At 43.9% G+C, this 20,930-nt stretch overlaps 1 pseudogene; it reads right to left on the minus strand.

The window, feature by feature from the left end:
- The window catches only part of LOC112069489 (polyunsaturated fatty acid 5-lipoxygenase-like), a 30,159-nt pseudogene extending 9,795 nt beyond the window's left edge, over positions 1-20,364 (minus strand).
- Positions 20,365-20,930: the final 566 nt, after the last annotated feature.

Raw genomic sequence — 20,930 nt, forward strand, 5'->3', positions numbered from 1 at the left:
CCCTACTGCGTTAGAAGTTACAAACCACTCCCTTATGATTCCTACTGCATTAGAAGTTACAAACCACTTCCTTATGATCTCTACTGCGTTAGAAGTTCAAAAACCGTCACTAGAAAGTGTAACCTCTATCAATGTTAGACATCATTATTAAGCTAATGCATGTTTTCATGTTAATTTGGATGGGGGGATTTATGCCTATCAATCTAATTTGAGTGTTTGAATTTGTAACGTGGTTGCATACACTTTTAACGCAGCTGCATGGAATTATAGTCAAGTGTGGTTTCACTGCATCCAACGGCACTGTCCTTGATAAGGTAACGCAGTGATCCTTGATAAGGTAACGCAGTGATCCTTGATAAGGTAACGCAGTGAGCCGCTTGTAGATTTCACAGCTCTAATGCTGTTCCACCTCCAACACCATTTTTTACATCAACATTTTAGTAATTTAGCAGACCTACAGTTAGACCGCCAAAACAACGCTATGCAGATGTCAATCTGATTGAATCTAGCCCTAAATGTTACCTGTCCGAAGTTGACAGCAGCATGGTGAGCAGAGGCAGTGAAGATGATGACAGTCAGGTACTCTGTGAGATCCTCACGTGTCTTCAGGGATTTGGGAAACTCTGCAGAAAAAGTTTCCATATAATCCAATTTAATGTTATTTGTCACATGCTTCATAAACAACAGGTGAATACCAACAGTGAAATGCTTACTTACGGGTCTTTTTCCAACAATGCAGAGTTAAATATAAAAAAAATATTGAAAATAGTGATATTGAATGAGTCCTTGTCATTTTATTTATTTATTTTTAAATTTAAACTTTATTTAACTAGGCAAGTCAGTTAAGAACAAATTCTTATTTACAATGACAGCCTACAACGGACAAACCCAGACGACGCTAGGCCAATTGTGCGCCGCCCTATGGGACTCCCAATCACGGCCGGTTGTGATACAGCCTGGATTCGAAACAGGGTCTGTAGTGATGCCTCCAGCACTGAGATACAGTGCCTTAGACCGCTGCGCCACTCGGGAGCCATAGAGTGCAGTGGTCAGCCCTTGTTTAACGCCAAGTTAAGTAAAAGGCGCAACACAGGATGTTTAACAAGTTTTTGGGCGCAACACAGGATGTTTATTTTGACACTTGTTCCATCAGTGAGCCACTAACCAGTCCCTGACAGAGAGGCTATTGGCCAACTCAAAAGTTAAGTACATGTCTGTATACAAGGGTGTCTGCATAGCTAAATATCGATAATGTTACTGCGTGGTCAGCTACGTCTTTCAACACAATCCAGAGAAATAAGAAGTATGTATTTGTATTGCAGATAACTCAAATATTTTAAAGCAGGCTATGCCATTGTAGTGTTTGTTGGTTATTATGTGTTTGTACCCACCACAGCAATCAAGGTCCTGCATCCCAAAGCTGCAGACATCTTTAACGAACGCCTGGATCTCCTCATCCTTCTGTACTGTGTTGTCACTGTCGTAGTAGATACACACCACGTCCCACACAAAACTAGGGTCAAAAGAAAATGTAGGCTTAGGGTTAGAATAATAGCTAGGGTTAGGGCTGATCAATGATGTGGACATGAAGCTAGGTTTAGGGTGAGGGTTGATCAATGATGTGGACATGAAGCTAGGTTTAGGGTGAGGGCTGATCAAGATGTAGGACATGAAGCTAGGTTTAGGGTTAGGGCTGATCAATGATGTGGACATGAAGCTAGGTTTAGGGTGAGGGTTGATCAATGATGTGGACATGAAGCTAGGTTTAGGGTAAGGGTTGATCAATGATGTTGGACATGAAGCTAGGTTTAGGGTGAGGGTTGATCAAATGATGTGGACATGAAGCTAGGTTTAGGGTGAGGGTTGATCCAATGATGTGGACATGAAGCTAGGTTTAGGGTGAGGGTTGATCAATGATGTGGACATAAAGCTAAGGTTTAGGGTGAGGGCTGATCAATGATGTGGACATGAAGATGGGTGAGGGTTGAGCCAGTGTATGGACATGAGCTAGGTTTAGGGTGAGGGTTGAGCCAGTGTGTGGACATGAAGCTAGGAAGAGGGTTGAGCCAGTGTGTGGACATGAAGCTAGGGTGAGGGTTAGCCACCGCCTTGCATCTCTTCCTGGTGATTGGTCTGGTCCCCCCCCACACACACCCCCCTATGACCTCTGACCTCTTGGTGGCATCCCAGACCCTGTTCCCGTCATCTCTGTAGTAGTAGTAGGGTAGGTCCTCAGGGCTGTCCACCCCGCGCGCCTTAATGGCATCAGGGAAACACAGAGATCTGAAGGTCAGTAACCTCATGGCCTTCTGGATCATCTCAACATGACCTCCACCTCCTGTACCGTTGGCCTGAGGAGAGACGGACACATTAACTGTACCGTTGGCCTGAGGAGAGACAGACACATTAACTGTACCATTGGCCTGAGGAGAGACAGACACATTAACTGTACCGTTGGCCTGAGGAGAGACAGACACATTAACTGTACCGTTGGTCTGGGGAGAGACAGACACATTAACTGTASCGTTGGTCTGGGGAGAGACAGACACATTAACTGTACCGTTGGCCTGGGGAGAGACAGACACATTAACTGTACCGTTGGCCTGGGGAGAGACAGACACATTAACTGTACCATTGGCCTGAGGAGAGACAGACACATAAACAGCACTGTTGATCTGGGGAGAGACAGACACATTAACTGTACTGTTGGCATGAGGAGAGACAGACACATTAACTGAATCTGTCTATGTCTCTGTCTCTCTCACTCTCACTCTCAAACACACACACGTTCTCACCTTATCGAAGATGCCAAACTCACAGATGAGTTGCTCTCTGGCCTTGGTATTGATGGCAATGGTGAAACGAATGTGAGGAAGGAGCAACTAGAGTAGGACAGACCATCAGTCAGTCAACCAGTCGATCAATCAATCAGTAAATATATAACTAACCTATCAATGAATCAACTATTCAGTCACATTAGCAGGAACAAAACTCAAGCACAGACTGACGTGTAGTTGGTGTACCTTATATGCAGGGTGTACAGCAGGAAGCTGTCTGAACATGGCCACTCCAAACACCTCCGAGACCAGGTGAGTCCTCAGAAGGTGTGTGACTGTCTGGTGGATGTGGAAGTCAGAGGAGCGGACCCAGATCTTAGCTAGCATCCAGTCATACTGACCATCACTGGGCAGGAAGATAGGGTTGTCCTTGCCTGGAGTCTGACCCAGCTAGGAGACAGAAAGGAGGAGGAGGAGGAAGAGAGGGAGAATGAGGAGGGGGAGGATGAAGGGGAGGAAGAGAGAGAGGAAGAACATGGCAGGAGGAGAGGAGAAGTATGTTTTACTAGATGGTGAAGAAACATGTGATGTAAGCGTATGGGTCGTTCCATCAATTCGGTGCCTTTCGAGAAGTGTAACGAACTTCTGACTTATTTTAACATTCTGTCATAAAGAGCACATGTTCAACTTGATAAAAAACACGTTTTCCCATCTCAAGAGGTAAAAACAAAAATTATCAGCATGTTAAATGTGCAACCAGAGGGAAAGAAAACTCTAGATCACCTTTACTCCACACACAGAGACACATATAAAACTCTAGATCACCTTTACTCCACACACAGAGACACATACAAAACTCTAGATCACCTTTATTCCACACACAGAGACACATACAAAACTCTAGATCACCTTTACTCCACACACAGAGACTCATACAAAACTCTAGATCACCTTTACTCCACACACAGAGACACATACAAAACTCTAGATCACCTGTTACTCCACACACAGAGACTCATACAAAACTCTAGATCACCTTTACTCCACACACAAGAGACACATACAAAACTCTAGATCACCTTTACTCCACACACAGAAACACATACAAAACTCTAGATCACCTTTACTCCACACACAGAGACCATACAAAACTCTAGACACCTTACTCCACACACAGAGACCATACAAAACTCTAGATCACCTTTACTCCACACACAGAGACACATATAAAACTCTAGATCACCTTTACTCCACACACAGAGACACATACAAAACTCTAGATCACCTTTACTCCACACACAGAGACCATACAAAACTCTAGATCACCTTTACTCCACACACAGAGACCATACAAAACTCTAGATCACCTTTACTCCACACACAGAAACACATACAAAACTCTAGTTCACCTTTACTCCACACACAGAGACACATACAAAACTCTAGATCACCTTTACTCCACACAGAGACCATACAAAAACTCTAGATCACCTTACTCCACACACAGAGATATACAAAACTCTAGATCACCTTTACTCCACACACAGAGACTATACAAAACTCTGATCACCTCTACTCCACACACAAGACTCATACAAACTCTAGATCACCTTTACTCCACACACAGAGATATACAAAACTCTAGATCACCTTTACTCCACACACAGAGACTATACAAAACTCTAGATCACCTTTACTCCACAAACAGAAACACATAAAAAACTCTAGACACCTTTACTCCACACACAGAAACACATATAAAACTCTAGATCACCTTACTCCACAAACAGAAACACATACAAAACTCTAGATCACCTTTACTCCACACACAGAGATGTATACAAAAACTCTAGATCACCTTTACTCCACAAACAGAAACACATACAAAACTCTAGATCACCTTTACTCCACACACAGAAACACATACAAAACTCTAGATCACCTTTACTCACACACAGAGACCATACAAAACTCTAGATCACCTTTACTCCACACACAGAAACACATATAAAAACTCTAGATCACCTTTACTCCACACACAGAGACACATACAAAACTCTAGATCACCTTTACTCCACACACAGAAACACATATAAAACTCTAGATCACCTTTACTCCACACACAGAGACATATACAAAACTCTAGATCACCTCTACTCCACACATAGAGACATACAAAACTCTAGATCACCTCTACTCCACACACAGAGATGTATACAAAGCTCTCCCTCGCCCTCCATTTGACAAATATGACCATAATTCTATCCTCCTGATTCCTGATTACAAGCAAAAATATAAGCAGGAATCACCAGTGACTCGGTCAATAAAAAGTGGTCAGATGAAGCAGATGTTTTATTTATTTCACCTTTATTTAACCAGGTAGGCCAGTTGAGAACAAGTTCTCATTTACAACTGTGACCTGGCCAAGATAAAGCAAAGCAGTGCGACACAAACAACAACACAGAGTTACACATGGAATAAACAAACGTACAGTCAATAACACAATAGAAAAAGTCTACATACAGTGTGTGCAAATGGCGTGAGGAGGTAAGGCAATAAATAGACCATAGTAGATGCTAAGCTACAGGACTGTTTTGCTAGCACAGACTGGAATATGTTCCGGGATTCTTCCTATGGCATTGAGGAGTACACCACACCAGTCATTGACTTCATCAATAAGTGCATCAATGACGTCGTCCTCACAGTGACCGTATGTACATACCCCAACCAGAAGCCATGGATTACAGGCAACATCCGCACTGAGCTAAAGGCTAGAGCTGCCGCTTTCAAGGAGCGAGACTCTAACCCAGAAGCTTATAAGAAATCCCGCTATGCCCTCCGACGATCCATCAAACAGGCAAAGCGTCAATACAGGACTAAGATCGAATCGTACTACACCGGCTCCGATGCTCGTCGGATGTGGCAAGGCTTGCAAACCATTACAGACTACAAAGGGAAGCACAGCCGAGAGCTGCCCTGTGATACGAGTGTACCAGACGAGCTAAACTACTTCTATGCTCGCTTCGAGACAAATAACACTGAAACATGCATGAGAGCACCAGCTTTTCCGGACCACTGTGTGATCACGCTCTCCACAGCCAATGTGGGTAGACCTTTAAACAGGTCAACATTCACAAGGTCGCAGGGCCAGACGGATTACCAGGACGTGTGCTCCGGGCATGCGCTGACCAACTGGCAAGTCTCTTCACTGACATTTTCAACCTCTCCCTATCCGAGTCTGTAATACCAACATGTTTTAAGCAGACCACAATAGACCCTGTGCCCAAGAACACAACACTTAGGTAACCTGCCTAAATGACTACCGACCCGTAGCACTCACGTCTGTAGCCATTAAGTGCTTTGAAAGGCTGGTCATGGCTCACATCAACACCATTATCCCAGAAACCCTAGATCCACTCCAATTTGCATACCGCCCAAACAGATCCACAGATGATGAAATCTCTATTGCACTCCACACTGCCCTTTCCCACCTGGACAAAAGGAACACCTATGTGAGAATGCTATTCATTGACTACAGCTCAACATTCAATATCATAGTGCCCTCAAAGCTCATCAACAAACTATGGACCCTGGGACTAAACACCTCCCTCTGCAACTGGATCCTGGACTTCTTAACGGGCCACCCCTAGGTGGTGAGGGTAGGTAACAACACATCCGCCACGCTGATCCTCAACACAGGGTCCCCTCAGGGGTGCGTGCTCAGTCACCTCCTGTACTCCCTGTTCACTCATGACTGCACAGCCAGGCACGACTCCAACACCATCATTAAGTTTCCAGATGACACAACAGTGGTAGACCTGATCACCGACAACGATGAGACCTGATCATGTGGTGCAAGGACAAAAACGTATCCCTCAACCTGGTTAAGACAAAGGAGATGATTGTGGACTACAGGAAAAGGAGGACCGAGCACACCCCCATTCTCATCGACGAAGCTGTAGTGGAGCAGGTTGAAAGCTTCAAGTTCCTTGGCGTCCACATCACCAGCAAACTAACATGGATCAAGCACACCAAGACAGTCGTGAAGAGGGCACGACAAACCTATTCCCCCTCAAGAGACTGAAAAGATTTGGCATGGGTCCTCAGATCCTCAAACGGTTTTACAGCTGCACCATCGAGAGCATCCTGACGGGTTGCATCACTGCCTGGTACAGAGGGTAGTGCGTATGCGTATGGCACAGTACATCACCGGGCGTATGGCCCAGTACATCACCGGGCCCAAGCTTCCTGTCATCCAGGACCTCTATACCAGGAGGTGTCAGAGGGAGGCCCTACAAATTGTCAAAGACTCCAGCCACCCTAGTCATAGACTGTTCTCTCTGCTACCACACGGCAAGCGGCACCGGAGCGCCAAGTCTAGGTCCAAGATGCTTCTAAACAGCTTCTACCCCCAAGCCAATCACTATTCACATTAAATAACTAATAATCTTCAGAAATGACTATCAAAGCAACAAAATAACTAGGGCTTTACAATGATGGTAAAACTTTGATAACTTTTGGGATTAAGTTGGTTAAAATCTTCCTAGAAGTGATAAAGGGTTGACAGAGGGACACTTTAGCAAGCCTTTATTCACTTTTTTATACATTTTTATGCAATATTTGTGCACAGTTTCTACTTAAGATATCAAAGGGATGCAAAAGCCACTAATTTTGTGGAACGACCCTTATAACAATTGACAAAAGGACTTAAACTTTACACTATTATGACACAAACAGTTGTTCAGCTGAGCTATTTGGCTAATGGCTAGGGTTAACACTAGCCAACGGCTCCCTAGTGTTTTTCTAAGCACACAGAGTAGCCTACCTGTATGGCCAGAGGCAGGATCTTGCGCTGGCTGTTGTTGTACAGCAGACAGATGGGAGCAGCCAGGTACTGTAGAGTACAGGGGTCTGTACTGTTGGGACTGATGTCTTCCATCAACTCATAGTCTGCTAGGTAGATGTTACCAGCCTGCAAACAACACGTAATACAAGGGGTGAATGTCTTAGAATTATCCTTTTTTGTGTGTATGTCTTTTGTCACAGGTACAGTGAGTGGATGTGATGTGTGCATGCATGTGTATATGCTTGCACAACTGCGTGCAGGTGACATGTGACATGTCAAGAATTAGGAATTAGAATAATTTAATAGGATCTCTATGGGTTCAGTCTCTACCTTGATCTCCTCCTCCAGAGTCATCTCTCTCTCCAGACAGTCTGCCACCATGTTGTGTGTAACGGGGAACTTCTCTGGCAGCTTGGTGCACTTCTGAATCATCACTGGGTTACAGCCGTTCAGGTACTGGTATCCAAACATAAAGTCCTCTTGCCAGTGCTCCATCACATACTCTAGGATAGAATAGGGTGAGGAGAGGAGAGGAGAGAAGAGGAGAGAGAGGAGAGAGAGGAGAGGAGAGAGAGGAGGGAGGGAGGGGAGGGGGAGGGGAGGGGAGGGGAGGGGAGAAAAGGAGAAAAGAGAGAGGAGAAGAGAGAGAGAGGAGAAGAGGAGAAGAGGAGAGAGGAGAGGAGAGGAGAGAGAGAAGAGGAAAGGAGAGTGGAGGAGGAGAGGAGAGGGAGAAGTATGATTGCAGAAACAGCTAGTATATGCGCGGTCTTACATAAGGTCTTACAACGTCTGACAAAACACACACCAGAGACTTACGACATGAAAAAAAACAACTTTTTCTGAAAGATACTTTTCTATGGAGAAAACAGTGACCAATTCAGGAAAAAGACCACACACCTGAGATGGTGTTTTTGATCCTGACGAAGATCCGCTCAAAGTCAGCAAAGTCATTCCAGGAAGACTGGAACATGTGCATGAACTGGTTCACACACAGGTTCTCTATCCTGGGGAGGAAAGGACAACTGGTTCACACACAGGTTCTCTATCCTGGGGAGGAAAGGACAACTGGTTCACACACAGGTTCTCTATCCTGGGGAGGAAAGGACAACTGGTTCACACCAGGTTCTCTATCCTGGGGAGGAAAGGACAACATCATCATAGCTGCAGGAGATTTATGATTCCTGATCCACCCTCCTGACTGACCTCTCTGCGTACCATGTAGAGAAAACAATGTCATCTCGGGAGATCAGGATGGTCAAGCGAAGCTAAGATTTATGTTGTTATTTTCTTCCAATTTCAATGTGATCAACAAACAAGACAATTCAGGAGTTGATGATGTATGTACACATTCTTTACACACTTATCCACCTTATATTAGAACGTTAGCAGCGTTGGTTGTTAGGGATTAATTGTATGGATAGAGTTACTGCTTCCTTCCTTTTGTTATGATTCGCGCACATAGTGTGTGCAGTACTTTGGCAACAACATTTGGGATACCGAGAATGCTGCTACTCACCTCCTGGTGAGTAATGTTTACTAGTCATGATACATTGGTACTATCAATGTAGGTCAGTCATCATGCTTTGAATGTAATCCTACCCATCACCAGTCGTTGGTAAAGCTACATCAAGCATTGTGCAATGTCTTAATAGCACAACGTACTGCATGTAGTCCTTTGTACCCTGTGCTCTCTGCAGATAAGCAAATTCAGCTGCACAAATAATTCATCTGCACAAATAATTCAGCTGCACAATAATTCAGTGCACAAATAATTCATCTGCACAAATAATTCATCTGCACAAATAAATCAGCTGCCACATAATTCCGTTGTTCAAACAAGCCACAGCAAACAGTTAGTCATCGATGACACCAACACTTCTCAGGACTATAAATACACGGTCGGGCGGGTGCTACACCCGATACACCAGCCACTTCCTCTAGTTCCTCATCACGCCTTTGAGTAGACCAAACATTAAGGACAACTTCCTAATATTGAGTTGCAACCACTCCCTCCCACCCCTGTCAATCACCGTATTCTTATCCGCAGACTCAACAGCCTTTGTTTCTCAAATGATTGCCTCGCCTGGTTCACCAACTACTTCTCTGATAGAGTTCAGTGTGTCAAATCAGAGGGCCTGTTGTCTGGACCTCTGGCAGTCTCTATGGGGGTACCACAGGGATCGATTCTCGGGCCGACTGTTTTCTCTGTATATATCAACGATATCGCTCTTGCTGCGGGTGATTCCCTGATCCACCTCTACGCAGACGACACCATTCTGAATACATCTGGCCCTTCTTTGGACACTGTGTTAACTAACCTCCAAACGAGCTTCAATGCCTTACAACACTCCTTCCGTGACCTCCAACTGCTCTTAAACGCTAGTAAAACCAAATGCATGCTTTTCAACCGCTCGCTACCCGCACCCACCCGCCCGACTAGCATCACTACTCTGGACGGTTCTGACTTTAATATGTGGACAACTACAAATACTTAGGTGTCTGGCTAGACTGTAAACTCTCCTTCCAGACTCATATTAAACATCTCCAATCCAAAATTAAATCTAAAATCTGCTTCCTATTTCGCAACAAAGCCTCCTTCACTCACGCCGCCAAACATACCCTCGTAAAACTGACTATCCTACCGATCCTCAACTTCAGTGATGTCATTTACAAAATAAACTGGATGAAGTCTATCACAGTGCCATCCGTTTTGTTACCAAAGCCCCTTATACCACCCACCACCGCGACCTGTATGCTCTAGTCAGCTGGCCCTCGCTACATATTCGTCGCCAGACCCACTGGCTCCAGGTCATCTATAAGTCTATGCTAGGTAAAGCTCCGCCTTATCTCAGCTCACTGGTCACGATAACAACACCCACCCGTAGCACACGCTCCAGCAGGTATATTTCACTGGTCATCCCCAAAGCCAACACCTCTTTGGCCGCCTTTCCTTCCAGTTCTCTGCTGCCAATGACTGAAACGAATTGCAAAAATCACTGAAGCTGGAGACTTATATTTCCCTCACTAACTTTAAACATCAGCTATCTGAGCAGCTAACCGATCGCTGCAGCTGTACATAGCGGATCTGTAAATAGCCCACCCAATCTACCTGCCTCATCCCCATATTGTTTTTATATACTTTTCTGCTCTTTTGCACATCAGTATTTCTCCTTGCACATCATCATCTGCTCATCTATCACTCCAGTGTTAATTTGCTAAATTGTAATTACTCCGCTACTATGGTCTATTTATTGCCTTACCTCCTTACTCCATTTGAACACACTGTATATAGACTTTCTTTTTTTCTATTGTGTTATTGACTACGCTTGTTTATTCCATGTGTAACTCTGTGTTGTTGTTTGTGTCGCACTGCTTTGCTTTATCTTGGCCAAGTCGCAGTTGTAAATGAGAACTTGTTCTCAACTAGCCTACCTGGTTAAATAAAGATGAAATAAAAAATGAATAAAAAAATTGAAACAATATGTGTTTGTGTTTAGGTCTGGTGATGTGTAGGATACATGCAAATTTCCATGGTTACTCATACATTAACTCTCCTGTTCCACAGGCTTTCATACAGAGCTTTTAAACAGGTTACCTTTTAGTCACATTTACATACTACTCACAACCCACCTACTGAGCCAACAGTGGATTTCTGTTTCCCATTTAGCCTTTATTCAAACCAAGAAGTCCCTTTGAGAACATTAAAAAAACCATTCTGAGGAACACCTGACTAGATAACCTCACTATCCTGGACAACCTGACATTTAGAGCATAAGTGTCAATGCAATAAAAAAATACTGCCCCTAAAAAACAGAAAATTCCCTATTATGACAAGCATGGGTCTTCTACATGGACATCTCCACATTGGAAAGAGGCCTGCTGTAGGTTTAGCACTGTAGAGAGTACAAATTAAACCATGTGTAAATCTCCACATTGGAAAGAGGCCTGCACTGTAGAGAGTACAAATTAAACCAAGTGTAAATCTCCACATTGGAAAGAGGCCTGTAGGTTTAGCACTGTAGAGAGTACAAATTAAACCCAGTGTAAATCTTCACATTGGAAAGACTAGGTCTACTGTAGGTTTAGCACTGTAGAGAGTACAAATTGAACTGAGTATAAATCTCCACATTGGAAAGAGACCTCATGAAGGTTTAGCACTGTATAGAGTACAAATTAAACCGAGTGTAAATCTCCACATTGGAAAGAGGCCTACTGTAAGTTTTTGAAATGTAATTTCAACTGGTGTAGACTTTACCATGAAATGCTTGCTTTACGAGCCCTTCCCAACAATGCAGTTAAAACATTTTATAAAATAGTAACACAAGAGGAATAAAATAAAATACACAAGAATGGAGCTATATACAGGGAGTACCAGTACCAGATCAATGTGGAGCTATATACAGGAAGTACCAGTACCAGATCAATGTGGAGCTATATACAGGGAGTACCAGTACCAGATTAATGTGGAGCTATATACAGGAAGTACCAGTACCAGATCAATGTGGAGCTATATACAGGGAGTACCAGTACCAGATCAATGTGGACTATATACAGGAAGTACCAGTACCGATCAATGTGGAGTATATACAGGGACTACCAGTACCAGATCAATGTGGAGCTATATACAGGAAGTACCAGATCAATGTGGAGCTATAAACAGAGAGTACCAGTCCAGATCAATGTGGAGATATATACAGGGACTATCAGTACCAGATCAATGTGGAGCTATATACAGGGGAGTACCAGTACCAGATCAATGTGGAGCTATAAACAGGGAGTATCAGTACCAGATCAATGTGGAGATATATACAGGGAGTACCAGATCAATGTGGAGCTATAAACAGGAAGCACCAGTACCAGATCAATGTGGAGCTATAAACAGGGAGTATCAGTACCAGATCAATGTGGAGATATATACAGGGAGTACCAGATCAATGTGGAGCTATAAACAGGAAGTACCAGTACCAGATCAATGTGGAGCTATAAACAGAGAGTACCAGTACCAGATCAATGTGGAGCTATAACAGGAAGTACCAGTACCAGATCAATGTGGAGCTATATACATGGAGTAATCAGTACCAGATCAATGTGGAGCTATATACAGGAAGTACCAGTACCAGATCAATGTGGAGATATATACAGGAAGTACCAGTACCAGATCAATGTGGAGCTATAAACAGAGAGTAACCAGTACCAGATCAATGTGGAGCTATATACAGGAAGTACCAGTACCAGATCAATGTGGAGCTATAAACAGAGAGTACCAGTACCAGATCAATGTGGAGCTATATACAGGAAGTACCAGTACCAGATCAATGTGGAGCTATATACATGGAGTATCAGTACCAGATCAATGTGGAGCTATATACAGGGAGTACCAGTACCAGATCAATGTGGAGATATATACAGGAGTACCAGTACCAGATCAATGTGGATCTATATACAGGAAGTACCAGTACCAGATCAATGTGGGCTATATACAGGAGTACCAGTACCAGATCAATGTGGAGCTATAAACAGGAGTATCAGTACCAGATCAATGTGGAGCTATATACAGGGAGTTACAGTACAAGATCAATGTGAGCTTAAACAGGAAGTATCAGTACCAGATCAATGTGGAGCTATATACAGGGAGTACCAGTACAAGATCAATGTGCAGAGTAAAAAGTATTTGAGGTAGACATGTACATGAAGGCAGGGTAAAGTGACTAGGCATCAGGATAGTTAATAATAAGGTATTTGAGTAGACATGTACATGAAGGCAGGGTAAAGTGACTAGGCATCAGGATAGATAATAATAAGGTATTTGAGGTAGATATGTACATGAAGGTAGGGGTAAAGTGACTAGGTATCAGGATAGATAATAATAAGGTATTTGAGTAGACATGTACATAAAGGCAGGGTAAAGTGACTAGGCATCAGGATAGATAATAATAAGGTATTTGAGGTAGATATGTACATGAAGGCAGGGTAAATGACTAGGTATCAGGATAGATAATAATAAGAGTAAAATAAGAACAGTAAAGTGATGAGTGTAAAAGTGATGAGGGAAACAGTGATGAGTGTAAAAGTGATGAGTGTAAAAGTGATGAGGGGAACAGTGATGAGTGTAAAAGTGATGAGTGTAAAAGTGATGAGGGGAAACAGTGTATGAGTGTAAAAGTGATGAGTGTAAAAGTGATGAGGGGAAACAGTGATGAGTGTAAAAGTGATGATGTAAAAGTGATGAGGGGGAAACAGTGATGAGTGTAAAAGTGATGAGTGTACAAGTGATGAGGGAAACATGATGAGGAGAAACGGTGATGAGTGTACAAGTGATGAGGGGAAACAAGTGGTGAGTGTAAAAGTGATGAGTGTACAAGTGATGAGGAGAAACAGTGATGAGGGGAAACAGTTATGAGGGGAAACAGTGGTAGCAGGGGTTGAACCTGTAACCCTGTAATGATAGGACAATGGTTACAGAGTTTAGTATGGATGCAGTACTTACGCCTTACTGTAGTTAAGATGAAGTCCACTCCTTTCTCGCTGTCAAACTGGATGTCTCTGGGAAGCTCCTTGTGTGTGTTGGCATCTATACTCATAGGAAACCCAGGCTGCCACTCACTCCATCTATACACAGCAGGACCATCACAGAATCACTAGCAGGTCAGCAGCACTACTGAATTAGGACTACACTACGTAACACTGTGCGCAGATCTTTTACTGTTAGGCTACACTTTATAAAGTCAGTGCATTGGAAACTAGAAAACATGACTAGTTCAATACATTGAATACATGTATTTGATTAACGCATCTTGGTATATTATCAGTATGTTACAATTGTGATGTAGATGTGTGCTACACCATAAACCCAGCTCTTGCCTGTAGGTTTCCGTCTGCTCTCCAGCTCTTTACGTCGGTGCTGCTTCTCCAGTCTGGTCTTGTCGTCCTTTGGCAACCGTGCTTAAAAAAAAGTGAAAACCCGTAATGAAGATGTTTCTGGATTGACTTGTGTTCCTTAACATAAGAGAGGAGACAGTTTATTGACAGACAGACAGACAGACAGACAGACAGACAGGACAGACAGACAGACAGCAGACAGACAGACAGACAGACAGACAGACAGACAGACAGACAGACAGACAGACAGACAGACAGACAGACAGACAGACAGACAGACAGACAGACAGACAGACAGACAGACAGACAGACAGGACAGACAGACAGACAGACAAACGAGAGACAGACAAAGAGACAGACTAACACACTGATAGACAGACAAAGAGAGACAGACCGACAGACCGATAGACAGACAGACTGACAAAGAGAGAGACAAACCGACAGACAGACCGGCAGACAGACAGATGTGACCGACCGACAGACACACAGGTACCTCTGCCATCCCTAAGGACCACCTCCTTGTCGTCCACCAGCCAGTGGAAGCAGGGGTACTCTACGTAGTCTCCAGAGGGAGTCTTCACTGTGATGTACTTACAGTACCAGTCATCATGAACCCAGTACTTATTCTTCTCTATCTTCACTAGCTCCATCTCTCCCAGGTTCTCCCCCACCGTCACATCATACGAGTCCACCTGAGGACGGACAACCAGGTTTAGAGCGATTGAGCTTGCTCTCATCCTGTGTAGAGTAAACATAATGGGCTAATTCCCGGACCCAGATTCAGCCTAACCTGAGGACGGACAATAGTCATTACCAGGTTGTCACTGTTACGGAAAGCAATTTTTTTCAATGAATGACTTACACTGAACAAGGTTTATTGTGTTTGTTGGGATCCCCATAGTTGTTAATTTTGCACCAGGTACTCTTTCTGGGGTCCAGATACAACAGTCAGAAAGAGACAGCATGAGGTTGATACGAGCTCATGAGTCACTGATGGTTAGTGCAATAGAGGAAGTATACAGCCGATGCATCTGAACTAAAGAGTACAACTGCATCTAGGGAACAAGACTCAGACACTGGTGAAGCTTTTAATGCCAGAATGAGTTGACAATTTTGATCAGATAGGGAAGATTTTTATTGAACTTCAATGTGGTGTTCATGGGCCATGAGGTCACGAGCAGGTCACTCATCAGCTATTGGCTGTAGAAGACGCCTTATGTTGTTATTTTGCTTCATTAGAGTGAAAGAGCAGAGAATTGAATGTAGTAATCTGATTCCGTTAGACCACCCTCATACACAGTAACAGCGATGGTGGTGATGGCGCCTCCAGGACTCACTCTGCCCCGGAGCGTAACCCTTTTATCTAGTACTGTACTGTGTAGTGGTAAAGGCAAGTTTCTACAGGACAATCAATGTAAAGAGATTTGAGCGCCTTAAAAAATGCATTATATAATCGAATCCATTGTATTTCCAGGTGACAACCAGGTAAATAGCACTGTGTAAATGGAACGAATCACAGTAAAGTCTCTTTACTTCATCTCTATGGATTACTCCCCTTGACTCATATTGGAACACAATTTCAGGCACAATTTATTTAAGAGAATAGAGCTCATCAAGTTTATGTGTAACCTCACTGACTGACTGAGTGGTTCCTCTTTTCTCAGCTTGCAGTGTGAACCTGATGACAGATGTTCTTACAGGGCTGGGCTTGATCCTGCAACAGATCTGTGGCAGATCTTACACTGGGGAACAGTAAAATAAAAAAATTATGCTGAAACAGGAAAGGGCCTTCCCCATACTGTTGCCACAAAGTTGGAAGCACATAATTGTCTAGAATGTCCTTGAGTATAAACAGTTGTCGGAAGTTTACATTCACTTAGGTTGGAGTCATTAAAACTAGTTTTTCAACCACTCCACATATTTCTTGTTAACAAACTATAGTTTTGGCAAGTCGGTTAGGACATCTACTGTGCATGACACAAGTAATTTTTCCAACAATTGCTTACAGACAGATAATTTCACTTATAATTCACTGTATCACAATCCAGTGGGTCAGAAGTTTACATACCACTAAGTTGACTGTGCCTTTAAACAGCTTGGAAAATTCCAGAAAATTATGTCATGGCTTTAGAAGCTTCTCGATAAAGCTAATTGACATCATTCAGTCAATTGGAGGGTACCTGTGGATGTATTCAAGGGCCTACCTTCAAACCCAGTGCCTCTTTGCATGGCATCACGGCAAAATCAAAAGAAATCAGCCAAGACATCAGAAACAAAATTGTAGACCTCCACAAGTCTGGGTCATCCTTGGGAGCAATTTCCAAACATACCACGTTCATTCTGTACAAACTATAGTATGCAGTATAAACACCCATGGACCATGCAGCCGTCATACCGCTCAGGAAGGAGAACGCGTTCTGTCTCCTAGAGATGAACGTACTTTGGTGCGAAAAGTGCAAACAATCCAGAACACAGCAAAGGACCTTGTGAAGATGCTGGAGGAAACAGGTACAAAAGTATCTATATTCATAGTAAAACGAGTCTTATATCGGAACATAACATGAAAGGCCGCTCAGCAAGGAAGAAACCACTGCTCCGAAACCCAATGAAAAAGACAGACTACGGTTGCAACTGCACATTGGGGACAAAGATCGTACTTTTTGGAGAAATTTCCTCGTCTGATGAAACAAAAATATAACGTTTGGCCATAATGACCATCGTTATGTTGGAGGAAAAATGGAGAGCTTGCAAGCCGAAGAACACCATCCCAACTGTGAAGCACGGGGGTGGCAGCATCATGTTGTGGGCGGTGATTTGCTGCAGGAGGGACTGGTTGCATTCACAAAATAGATGGTATCATGAGGTAGGAAAAGTATGTGGATATATTGAAGAGCAACATCTCAAGACATACAGTCAGGGAAGTTAAAGATTGGTCGCAAATGGGTCTTCCAAATGGACAATGACCCAAAGCATACTTTCCAAAGTTGTGGCAAAATGGCTTAAGGAACAACAAAGTCAAGGTATTGGAGTGGCCATCACAAAGCCCTGACGTCAATCCTATAGCAATTTGGGGTAGAACTGAAAAAGCCTGTGCGAGCAAGGAGGCCTACAAACCTGACTCAGTTACACCAGCTCTGTTCAGGAGAATGGGCCAAAATTTACCCAACTTATTGTGCGGAAGCTTGTGGAAGGCTACCCGAAACGTTTGACCGAGTTAAACAATTTAAAGGCAATGCTACCAAATACTAATTGAGTGTATGTAAACTTCTGACCCACTGGGAATGTGATGAAAGAACTGAAATAAATTATTCTCTCTACTATTATTCTGACATTTCACATTCTTAAAATAAAGTGGTGATCCTAACTGACCTAAGACAGGGAATTGTTACTAGGATTAAATGCCAGAAATTGTGGCAAAAACTGAGTTTAAATGTATTTGGCTAAGGTGTATGTAAACTTCCGACATCAATTATATATATATATATAAATATACAGTATATCTTTTTTATTGGTAAGGGGACCAGTTATTAGCATTGCTCCAGTTATGGTGCAAAATGCACTTTGCAGTGCCTGGTTACACTACAATACTGATAAAAATGACATGGAATGATATATAAATATAAGTATGTCCAAATGGCATGTCAAATGTTACTGTTAATGTACATTGATTTCAGTGAATTTTCCCCGACAGGGGCCTTGTGAGGGCTTCCAGAGGTAGATGTTTTGTGATCCAACACATGCACTACATGACCAAAAGTATGTGGACACCAGGATGTCAAACATCTCTTTCCAAAATCATGGGCATTAATATGGAGTTGGTCCTGCCTTTGCTGCTATAACAGCCTCCACTCTTCTGGGAAGACTTTCCACTAGATGTTGGAACTACGGGGACCTGCTTCCATTTACCCACAAGAGCATTAGTGAGGTTGGGCACTGATGTTGGGCGATTAGGCCTGGCTCGCAGTCGGCGTTCCAATTCATCCAAAAAGTTTGATGGGGTTGAGATCAGGGCTCTGTGTAGGCCAGTCTAGTGCTTCCACACCGATCTCAACAAACACATTTTTTGTACTTTTACCCAATTGGTTGTTACAGTCTTGTCCCATCGCTGCAAAGGCAAAGGTTGAGAGCCATGCGTCCCCCGAAACACGACGCTGCCAAGCCGCACTGCTTCTTGACACACTGCTCGCTTAACCCAGAAGCACCAACGTGTCGGAGGAAACACCATCCAGATGGCAGGCGCCCGGCCTGCCACAAGGAGTTGCTAGAGCACAATAAGACAAGGAAATCCCGGCAGGCCAAATCTTCCCCTAGCCCGGTCGACGCTGGGCCAATTGTGCGCCACCTCATGGGTTTCCCGGTCACGGCCAGCTGTGACACAGACTGGGATCGAACCCGGTAGTGACGCCTCAAGCACTATGATGCAGTGGCTTACAGCTCTGCGCCAATCGGGAGGTCCACTACAAACCATTTATGTATGAACCGTGAATTGCGCATGGGGGCATTGTCATACTGAAACAGGAAAGGGCCTTCCCCAAACTGTTGCCACAACGTTGGAAGCACAGAATTGTCTAGAATATCATTGTATGCTGTAGAGTTAAGATTTCCCTTCACTGGAACTAAAGGGCCTAGCCCGAAGCATGACAAAAAGCCCCAGACCATTATTCCTCCTCCACCAAACTTTACAGTTGGCACTGTGCATTGGGGCAGGTAGGGTTCTCATGGCATCCACGAGATTCATCACTCCAGAGAATGTTTCCACTGCTCTAGAGTCCAATGGAGGCGAGCTTTACACGACTCTAGCCGACTCTTGGCATTGCACATGGTGATCTTAGGCTTGTGTGCGGGTGCTCGGTCATGGAAACCCATTTCATGAAGCTCCTGACAAACATTTCTTGTGCTGACGTTGCTTCCAGAGGCAGTTTGGATCTTGGTAGAGAGTATTGCAACCGAGGACAGACGATTGTAATGCGCTGCAGCACTCTGCGGTCCCGTTCTGTGAACTTGTGTGGCCTACCACTTCGCGGCTGAGCCGTTGTTGCACCTGGACGTTTCCACTTCACAATAACAGCACTTACAGTTGACCGGGGCAGCTCTACAAGGGCACAAATTTGACGAAAAGACTTGTTGGAAAGGTGGTATCCTATGACGGTGCCACGTTGAAAGTCACTGAGCTCTTCAGTAATGCCATTCTACTGCCAATGTTTGTCTATGGAAATTGCATGGCTGTGTGCTCGAATTTATACACCTGTCAGCAATGGGTGTGGTTGAAATAGCCGAATCCACTAATTTGAAGGGGTGTCCACATACTTTTGAATATATAGTGTATGTAATTGTCTACACAACTAGTAACCAGTCATCCTAAAGAGCACAATCAATTCCTTTCTTTTGAAGTTTAGTCTTCAGGACAAATACCAGAGGAAGCTTTCTACTAAGTAAATCTCCAGTCTCAAGTCTGATGAAGGTACAATATTTCCAATAATTGTCATTAACAAGGTCAACTCTGTCTTTCAAGTAATGCACACACTGTGAAACCTTCAATCTCACTCTAACACGAACTCCGGACAGTGAGCCCGACAGACAAAACCCTAACCACACAAGCCACTGTAACTCAACTCACCGCCCCTCTCTCAAAGTCATTGTAGAGTGGTTTGTCCAGTAAAGTCCTCTCACTGCAGCCCTCTGTTCCCACCAGGGTGATGTATATGTAGTCATCAGTCCCTGCAAACCACTGGCTCCCTGTAGCCACCGTCACTGTGTAGGATGGCATGGTGGTAAACACACACAGGATAGACAGGAGATATCCACTGGTTAACTCTGCAGGCAGATATGATCACCTACTACAAGTGTGTTGGATGTTCACTTTGAGAGAGTCTGGACCAAATTAAAGTTCCCCTTTCTGCTCATGAATATACGTAGACCTTCCTCCCTCTCGCTCTCGCTCTCGCTCTCGCTCTCTCTCTCTCTCTCTCTCTCTCTCTCTCTCTCTCTCTCTCTCTCTCTTCTCTCGTCGCTCTCGTCTCAACACTGGCTCTCTTCGTCTCTGCTCTCTGCTCTCTCGCTTCCTCTCCTTCCTCTCTCTCTCTCTCTCTCTCTCTCTCATAAACATCCCCTAATGTACTGACACCACACATGCAATGTTAAAAGCATTTAAACAACTAGGTGCTGTGTACTCTGTTTGACCCCAACCCTGTATCATGCCCTGAAGATCATCTTCTATTCACATTCTCTCAAATCTCCCTCTTACCTCCTCTCGCCCTTTCTCTCTCCCCCCTTCTCTTCTCTCTCCTCCCTTTTCTCTCTTCCCTCTCTCCCTCCCCCTCTCTCTCTCCCCCTTCTCTCTCTCCCTTCTCTCTGTCTCTCTCCCTCTCTCTCTCTCTGTCCCTACCATTCTCTCTCCCTCTCTCTCTCTCATTTCTCTTCTCTCAGCG

This window comes from Salvelinus sp. IW2-2015, unplaced genomic scaffold, assembly GCF_002910315.2.
Source record: "Salvelinus sp. IW2-2015 unplaced genomic scaffold, ASM291031v2 Un_scaffold1026, whole genome shotgun sequence".
NCBI classification, from domain to species: Eukaryota; Metazoa; Chordata; class Actinopteri; order Salmoniformes; family Salmonidae; genus Salvelinus; species Salvelinus sp. IW2-2015.